Raw genomic sequence first — 8,120 nt, forward strand, 5'->3', positions numbered from 1 at the left:
GATCGAGGGCTTAAACTCGGAGTCTGGGCGCCATCCCGTGTTCTTTCGCCCCAGGCTGGCGCTGCACCACTTTGAGCCACCGCAGCCCAGCTGGATTTCTGCTGGTTCCTGGGAGATAAAGGCTCTGGGACCGGACGTCCTGCCTGGGCTGCCTTTGAACTCGGATCCTTAGATCTGATTCCCGAGCAGCTGGGACCACAGGCCTGTCCTGCACCACCGGCCGCACATTCGGGTGGTGGTGGTTTTTGGGTGTCGTTAGGGGCAAAAACCAGGGCCTTTCATAAGGACAGACGGTTCAGTATGAAGCCACGTGTCCCGGCCCGTTCAAAGTCTCTGTGTGTGTGTGTGTATTTCCACGCGTGTGTGTGGCCGCGCATGTGCGCCAGCACAGGATGCTTGCCGACTTTGAATCAACAAAAAAAGGCCGGAACGAGGCGAATCTTGGTGCAGTGCCAGCCTGGGGCAGAAAGGTACGAGCCGGAGCCCAGGAACCAGGCCATGGCTGCCACTGTGCACGCGCCAATTTTTAACTTCTAGCTGTCCAAGGGCCGCCAGGGCCGAGCGGTCATCCCGCCTTCCCAGCGGCATTGCCGCGGAGCGCCATCTCGCGGAGACCACGGCTCTCTGCGTCCTCTGGGGAGGAAGTCGTTTATTCCTCGTCTGTGCCCCGCCCCCCAGTCCCCCACACCCCTTACCCCCCTCTCCCCCCCCCCTGGCCAGCGCCGAGGCCACAGCCCCTTTGGAACCACGTGTGCCGCAGGCCGGAAGCTGTCAGGCACTTGCCGCGCAATGCCGCGGCCGGCCAGCAGTGATGACCGCAGCCTCGGAGGCGGGGCCCAGCGGCCCCTAGTGCGTGTACTCCACTGATGTGGAGACACGTGTCAATGGTGCCCGTGTCATGGCAGGCGCCATTGGTAAGGAGTTACTCAAACCAACAGAGGCCGCAAGTGAGGGTCATTGAAACCGCCCATCGGGAGGGGCCGGAAGCCGGCATTGTGGCGGCTGTGTTCTTGGACACCCAAGCCGGAACAAGGCTGTCCCGTATGCGCTGTGTCACAAAGGCTGCGCCCAGGGGCTCCTGGGAAATGCAGTGCAGACACTTGGAAGCTAGCGGGGAGGAAACCGACATTTTGTGTGTATGTGTGTGTGTGCGTGTGTGTTGAAGTCATTTGAGCCAAGGAACCAAAGTGCTTCTAAGTCATTTAATGAATACAAAGTAACAACTGGGCCATGGTGTCTGGATGTGTAAATGTGCTTCCTCTTCAGAGTACAGAACTGGAAGTTACCTGCCTCCACCTGGAATCCATTAACCACATCCTCCAGCCACTCAAGGTCACCAGCAACACCAACAGAGGCCCACTACAAAGATGTCATTGGGTTAAGGAGCCGCCCGTGCCAGTCGCCTGGGCCCCGCTGGGCTCAAGCAGAGTCTGGCCACACATGGGGTCCTCACCGGACAAACCTCACAGAACTCACAGGGGTGCCGTCCTGCCAAGCAGTCCGCAGGTCCATGCTGACCACACCCTGTCAAGACTCACATTGGTTACCCATCTGCAAGCCTCCTCCCAGGACCATGCTGGCCACAACCCCTCAGGACTCACATTGGTTACCCATCTGCAAGGTTCCTCCCACACCAATGCTGGCCACACCCCCCCGGGACTCACATTGGTTACCCATCTGCAAGCCTCCTCCCAGGCCCATGCTGGCCACACCCCCTCAAGACTCACATTGGTTATCCATCTGCAAGGTTCCTCCCAGGCCCATGCTGGCCACACCCCCTCAAGACTCATATTGGTTACCCATCTGCAAGGCTCCTCCCAGGCCCATGCTGGCCACACACCCTCAGGACTCACATTGGTTACATCTGCAAGCCTCCCAGGCCCGCGCTGGCCACACCTCCTAAAGGCTCATATTGGTCACCCCATTGGCCCGCGATGACCACGCTCCCCAAGGCTCACAAAGGTGACCCCATTGGCCCAAGCTGGTCAGGTCTCCAAGCGCCCAAGCTAAGTGGGTCCCCTGCACCCCAACACAACTGTACCCATTTCAGAACCCGAGCTGCTCCCCACAGAAGCGCCCGTCGCCCAGCCCACCACCAACGGAAAATGACTGACAGTAGTCATTCACTGCGCACCCTCAGCCCTAGCTTAAATCCTCCTAGGCCGAGACCTCGGGGATCCTCCTCTCCTCTTCCCTCCCCAAACACCTGGAAAAGAACCAGTGCGCAGCGGCCTTACCCAGCCCACACGTCAGCTAAGAACAGATGCTGCCAGGCACTCTAGCTGCCATCCCTGCACACAGACCCCCGCCCTCCCATACCGCCCCCGCCCTCCTGAGCCCTAAACGCCTGACCTCTCTGATCTCCGGCCCTCCCTAATGCAAGGAGACCTGTTTTGAGAGCGCCGCCATTGTCTTTCCACCCACCTGGAAGACCGAGTTCCCAGTAAAAGACTACTGTTCCCAGTAAAAGCCCCAAATGGAGTTCGCTTTTCCGCCCTTTGCCCTCGTGACTCAAGTTTATTCCACCGCTCCACCGATGGTGCTGCCAGTGCTCTCCAGGTCCTCTCCTGCCCTATGGTCCCCTCAACGTTCCTTCCCGCTGCTCCTGGGGGAGAACCAGAACGCACTGGGTCCTCCAACCTTTTCATCCCTCCTTGCCCACCCGTGCCCAACCAGGACAGCCACCCACCCCACCCCACACCGCCCACCTCACAACTGTAAGCAAGGCGGCGAGTTCCGGAACTCACTCTCTCCCGGCATGCAATGCTCCGCGGCCAGTGTCAGCCCCAGAGGACTCGGGGAAATGTAGTCCAACGTGCAGAAGTGCGCAGAACCGGAAGCTGTATCTAGTCGTTCCCAGCATGCAACGATCCACAGGCCTAATGGCGTCGGCCTCAGAGGCCTCTGGGAAATATAGTCCACTGGAAGGAAATCCATGGAACCGGAAGCGGTCCTTCTATCTTTCCCAGCGTAGAATGCTACACTGCCTCCAGGGGTCGCAGTGGCTCTCACCAGCCTCTTGTCTCCTCTTAAGAGTGTTTCCAGGTCCTGCGCCAGTGGCTCTGATCTGTCAACTCAGGAGGCTGAGATCTAACAATCACGGTTCAAGTCCGTGGGACTCTTCAATAAACCACCAGAGGGGCTGGGAAGGTGGCTCAGTGGTAGAGCGCTTGCCTTGCATGCATGAGGCCCTGGGTTCGATTCCTCAGCACCACATAAGCAAAGAGAAAAAAGCCGGAAGTGGCGCTGTGGTTCAAGTGGTAGAACGCTAGCTGGGAGGCTGGGGGCGGGGAGCTAGGGAGAGTGTTTTCCAGGGGCTGGGAAGGTGGCTCAGTGGTAGAGTGCTTGCCTCGCCTCCATGAGGCCCTGGGTTGGGTTCCTTAGCACCACATAAACAGAAAAAGCCAGAAGTGGTGCTATGAGAGGGGCTGCTGCTTGCTGGAGACCAGGTCAGTATGGCGGCTCTGCAGGTGGAGACGGAGTCTCCAGAGCGAGCCCAGCACTGCTGGCCTCACCTGGCTTCCAGTGACCAGGCCAGCAGCTGCACCTGCCATGTCTCTCTGCAGTGGAGAAGGCTGTGTTGGTCCATGAAGCCTCTCACTCTGATGCGAGAATTTCTGCCTCCTCACCTACACTTCTTCCAGCCTGGAACCCTCTGGGGGACCCCAGCTTGTGGGAGAAGGGCCAAATTAGGGAAGACCCTTATTCCTCTTTGTCCCCTAGCATTGTCTGTCTGAAAACAAAAAGTGAGAGGGGACTGTTAGGTTCCTAATTCTCATTTATTGACATTCAGAGTTCACACATTAAAAGACATTCTATAATAGATGGAATTAATAAAATTAATTACAATGAACTAAATGTTCATACACCCCTAATGTGACACCTCATTAAAACACAGATTATACACACTATAGAACCTTGCAAGTCTTCTCACAAAAGTCCTCTCAATTACAAATACTTAAGCTTATTAATTAAGCCTTCTTTCCCTGGGCCTTAGAACTCATTGCCCCCAGTTTGCATTAGGAAATGCAGGTTTGAAATACATTTAAGATGTTTGAAAAGGATGTTTTTTCCTATTTTACTAATGACTGAAAAGATTTATTATCCCACAACCAATTTTATTGAAGCCTCAAAATTCCTCCTATGAATCTGCATCCACACTTCACTGGCCAGGCTAGTTTTTCTCCTCAGTTGCACACTGCCCAGAGGCTTCATTTCTTCATGTCAGGGCCTTGGCACTATCCCTGAGCTGCTTTTTTTTTTTTTTTTTTTTTTTTTTTGGTTGGTTGTGGGGCTTGAATTCTGGGCATAGGCACTGTCCCTGCACTCTTCAGCCCAAGATGAGCACTCTAAAACCACTTCCGGTTTTCTAGTGGTTTATTGGAGATAAGAGTTTCAAGTACTTTCCTGCCCAAGCTGGCTTTGAACCGTTATCATCAGATCTCAGCCTCCTGAGTTGCTAGGATTACAGGCACGAGCCACCTATACCCAGCAGTCCCTCAGCTCTTCACCTCAAGGCTATCACTCTACCACTTAAGCCACAGCACTACTTCAAGTTTTCTAGTGATTACATGGAGAATAAGAGACTCAGACTTTCCTGCTCAGGCTGGCTTTGAATGGCGATCCTCATATCTCAGCTTCTTGAGTAGCTAGGATTACAAGTGAGAGCCACTGGCGCCCAGCCTCTACTTTTATTTATTTATTTTTTTGGTGACTCATTGGAAATAAGAGTCTCATAGACCTTCCTGCCATGGCTGTCTTCACACCATGATCTTCAGATCTCAGCTTCCTGAGTAGCTAGGATTACAGGCTTGAGCTGCCAGGGCCTGCCAAGTCCTTTCTTCTTGTAGGGTTGGTGTTGAACTAAAGACTCAAGCTTGCTAGGCAAGCATTCTACCACTGGAGCCATGTCCCCCTCAAATCTGAGCCTCCCCCTCCCTTCTTGCTGTTCCTGTGGTTTAAACTCAGGTTCTCATGCCTGCCAAGCCAAATGCCACCCAGTGAGTGGCATGTATGGATTCTCCTGTACTTGAAGACTGGAGCCGTGGGTGGATGATGTTTATCTCCTTCCTTCCCGTGTTATCTCTTCTGTAGGTGTTGGGATGGGTTCTAAAGCCCCAGCTGTTGTGGGAGGACTTTCCAAGTTCTCAGCATTTGTAGGTTGTCTTCTGGTGCCAGGGCTGAATGCATGTCTCCACCAAGGTCTTCCATGCATGACTCAGTCAGACTGAGACTGTCTTCATGCTTCAAGTTCAGCAGCATTGACAGAAGAGCTAATAATTTATTTGAGGACTAGAAACAAGTGTAAGTGAGTTTTCTTTCTTTCTTTTTTTTTTTTGGGGGGGGTCCAGTTGTGGGGCCTGAACTCTGGGCCTGGGCACTGTCCCGCAGCTCTTCAGCTCAAGGCAAGCTACCACTTGAGCCACAGCGCCACTTCCGGCTTTTTTCTTTTTGCTTATGTGGTGTTGAGGAATTGAACCCAGGGCCTCAGGCATACAAGGCAAGCGCTTGAGCTACCTTCCCAGCCCATGTAAGCGAGTTTTCTATGAGGGAACCCAAGTTAAGATTGTATTTGAATTATTACCCACAGGAGCCTTGGGCTACAGATGGACAGCAGCCGGTGGGTGGGGCAGGGTGCACACTGGCCTCTGGGCTGCAGGAATCATCTACCTGACTGAGTTTCCTCATACTGGAGAACAAATATAAAAACAAGTGCCTTATAGTAATGTTTTAAAAATATCATTTCAATGTTATTATGAAGATGTTGAGTGGTTACCATTTCAGAAGTCAGGTAATGTGTACATTTGTTTGTTTTTTGGTCGGTCTTGGGGCTTGAACTCTGGGCCTGAGGGCTGTCCCTCAGCTATTCAGCTCAAGGCAAGTGCTCTACCACTTTTGCTACAGCTCCACTTCTAGTTTTTCTGATGGTTTATTGGAGATAAGAGTCTCACAGACTTTCCTGCCCAGGCTGACTTTGAACCATGATCCTCAGATCTCAGCCTCCTGAGTAGCTAGGATTACAGGCGTGAGCCACTGGCGCCCGGCATGAGTACATTTCTTTTAGGACAATGTCACCCTTTCCTTCACTTTCAATAAACTTTTTTTTTTTTTTTTTTTGCCTGTCCTGGGGCTTGAACTGGGCCTGGGCACTGTCCCTGAGCCACTTTGTGCTCAATGCTAGTGCTCTACCACTTGAGCCACAGGACCACTTCCAGCCTTTTCTGTTTGTGTTGAACTAAGGAATCAGACCCAGGGCTTCATGCATGCTAGGCAAGCACTCTACCATTAAACCACATTCCCAGCCCCTCAATAAGCTTTTAAAAACTTTTTTTTTTGGTATGTGGCAGAATTAGGGCTTGAACTCAAGGCCTTGTGCTCTTGCTAAACTTTTTTGCTCATCAGTGACAGCCCTTCCTTTTCTTTTCTGGGTAATTGGAGATAAGTCTTTCAGATAAATCTTTCAGCCCAAGCTGGCTTTGAATCGTGGTCCTCTGATCTCAGCCTTCTGAGGAGCTAGGATTAATGGAGTGAGTCACCAATGTCTAGTGATCCTATTAAACAAACAATATTAATTTAGACAGAAGACATCACTTCTGAATGTTTGCTGTGATTATATTTTTGCTGAGGTATTTTAAGTTTTCTGTGGTGGCATTTTAAACTCCCAGATAAGATGTTTGTCACAACCTTGTCCACAGAGTGAAGCATCATCATAAGCCCATAAATATAGATATTATCCATCCATTCAAAACAAGCACATTAAAAATGATGGTACACCAGGCCTGTAGCTGCCATTTCAGTGTACACCAGGCCTGTGGCTGCCATTTCAGTGCACACAGTGCATGAAAACCCAAGGTTTGCCAGAGCTAATTTCCTACAATTGTCCTCAATTACTGTTTGTCCTCCTGGATACCAGTGGCTTCGCTTCATTTGTGCATTCCTGGATCATTTTTCCCAGGAACATCTCACTTCCGGGGCTGGGAAGGTGGCTCAGTGGTAGAGCACTTGCCTTGCATGCTCGAGGCCCTGGGTTTGATTCCTCAGCACCACATAAGAAAAAAGCCAGAAGTGGCACTGTGGCTCAAGTGGTAGAGTGCTAGCCTTGAGCTGAAGAGCTGAGGGACAGTGCTCAGGCCCCACGACCGAACCCCCCCCCCCCCAAAGAAAGATCTCACTTCCCAGGCTGCATAGGGGGGCCTCCTCTTGGGGAGGTCAGGCCTCCAACACCTAGGAAAACACCTAAGAGGCCAGAAGCCAAGAGGAGAGGCCCTGGTTCCTGGCCCCACCCCCAGAACTCTGGCCCCACCCCTCAGCACCCTGGCCCCATCAGAGAAACACTTGCCCAGCCCCTCCGCACTAGGGCCCACCTCCCCACATACTCGCCCTAGCGCCGCCCCTCAGCCCTGGCCATGCCCCGGCCTGGATTCTCCTATGGCCCCGCCCCTTTTCCCCTTTTCCAGGCAGGCCCCGCCCACTCACTCTTTCTTGCCTATGATTGGCTCCTCCCCAAGGCAATTCTTATGAGGCCTCGCCACTTCTACATTCTATATTCCTTTCTCTCATCCCCCTCCCTTCTCTCCTGTCTCCTCTCCCTCTCTTCTTTCGGATCTCCTTTCTCCTCATGCTCTCTCCTCTCTCCTATTTCCTGTCCCTCTCTTCTCCTTACTCTCTGTGCTTTCTTCTTCCTGTCTCCTCTCTCTTTCCCCTTTCCTGTCTTCTCTCTCTCCTCTCTCTTCCTTCCTCTCCCTTCTTCTCCTCTCCCCTGTCTCCTCACTTCTCTCCACTGTTCCTTCTCTCCTCTCCCCTCTCCTTCTCTTCACTTGTCCCTCTCTCTTCTCTCCTCTACACCTCTTCTTTCCCCTCTCTCCTTCCTCCTCTCCCCTCTCTCCACTCTGTTTTCTGCTCTCCCCTCTCTTGTCACTCCTCTCCTTTTGCTCTGTTCTTCCATACCTGTCTCCTCTCCATGTCCCCTCTGTCTCCTGCTCTCCCTCTCTCCTCTTCTCCTTCCCTCCTCCTCTCTCTTCTCCCCCCACACTTGTCTCCTCTGTCCTCTGTCCTTTCCCCCTCTCTCCTCTCTTCCAGCCTCTCCTCTCTCTCTTTCCTCTCCTCTCTCCAGGTCTGGA

The sequence above is a fragment of the Dipodomys merriami genome, unplaced genomic scaffold, assembly GCF_024711535.1.
Source record: "Dipodomys merriami isolate MVZ:Mamm:240054 unplaced genomic scaffold, mDipMer1.0.p SCAF_57, whole genome shotgun sequence".
NCBI classification, from domain to species: Eukaryota; Metazoa; Chordata; class Mammalia; order Rodentia; family Heteromyidae; genus Dipodomys; species Dipodomys merriami.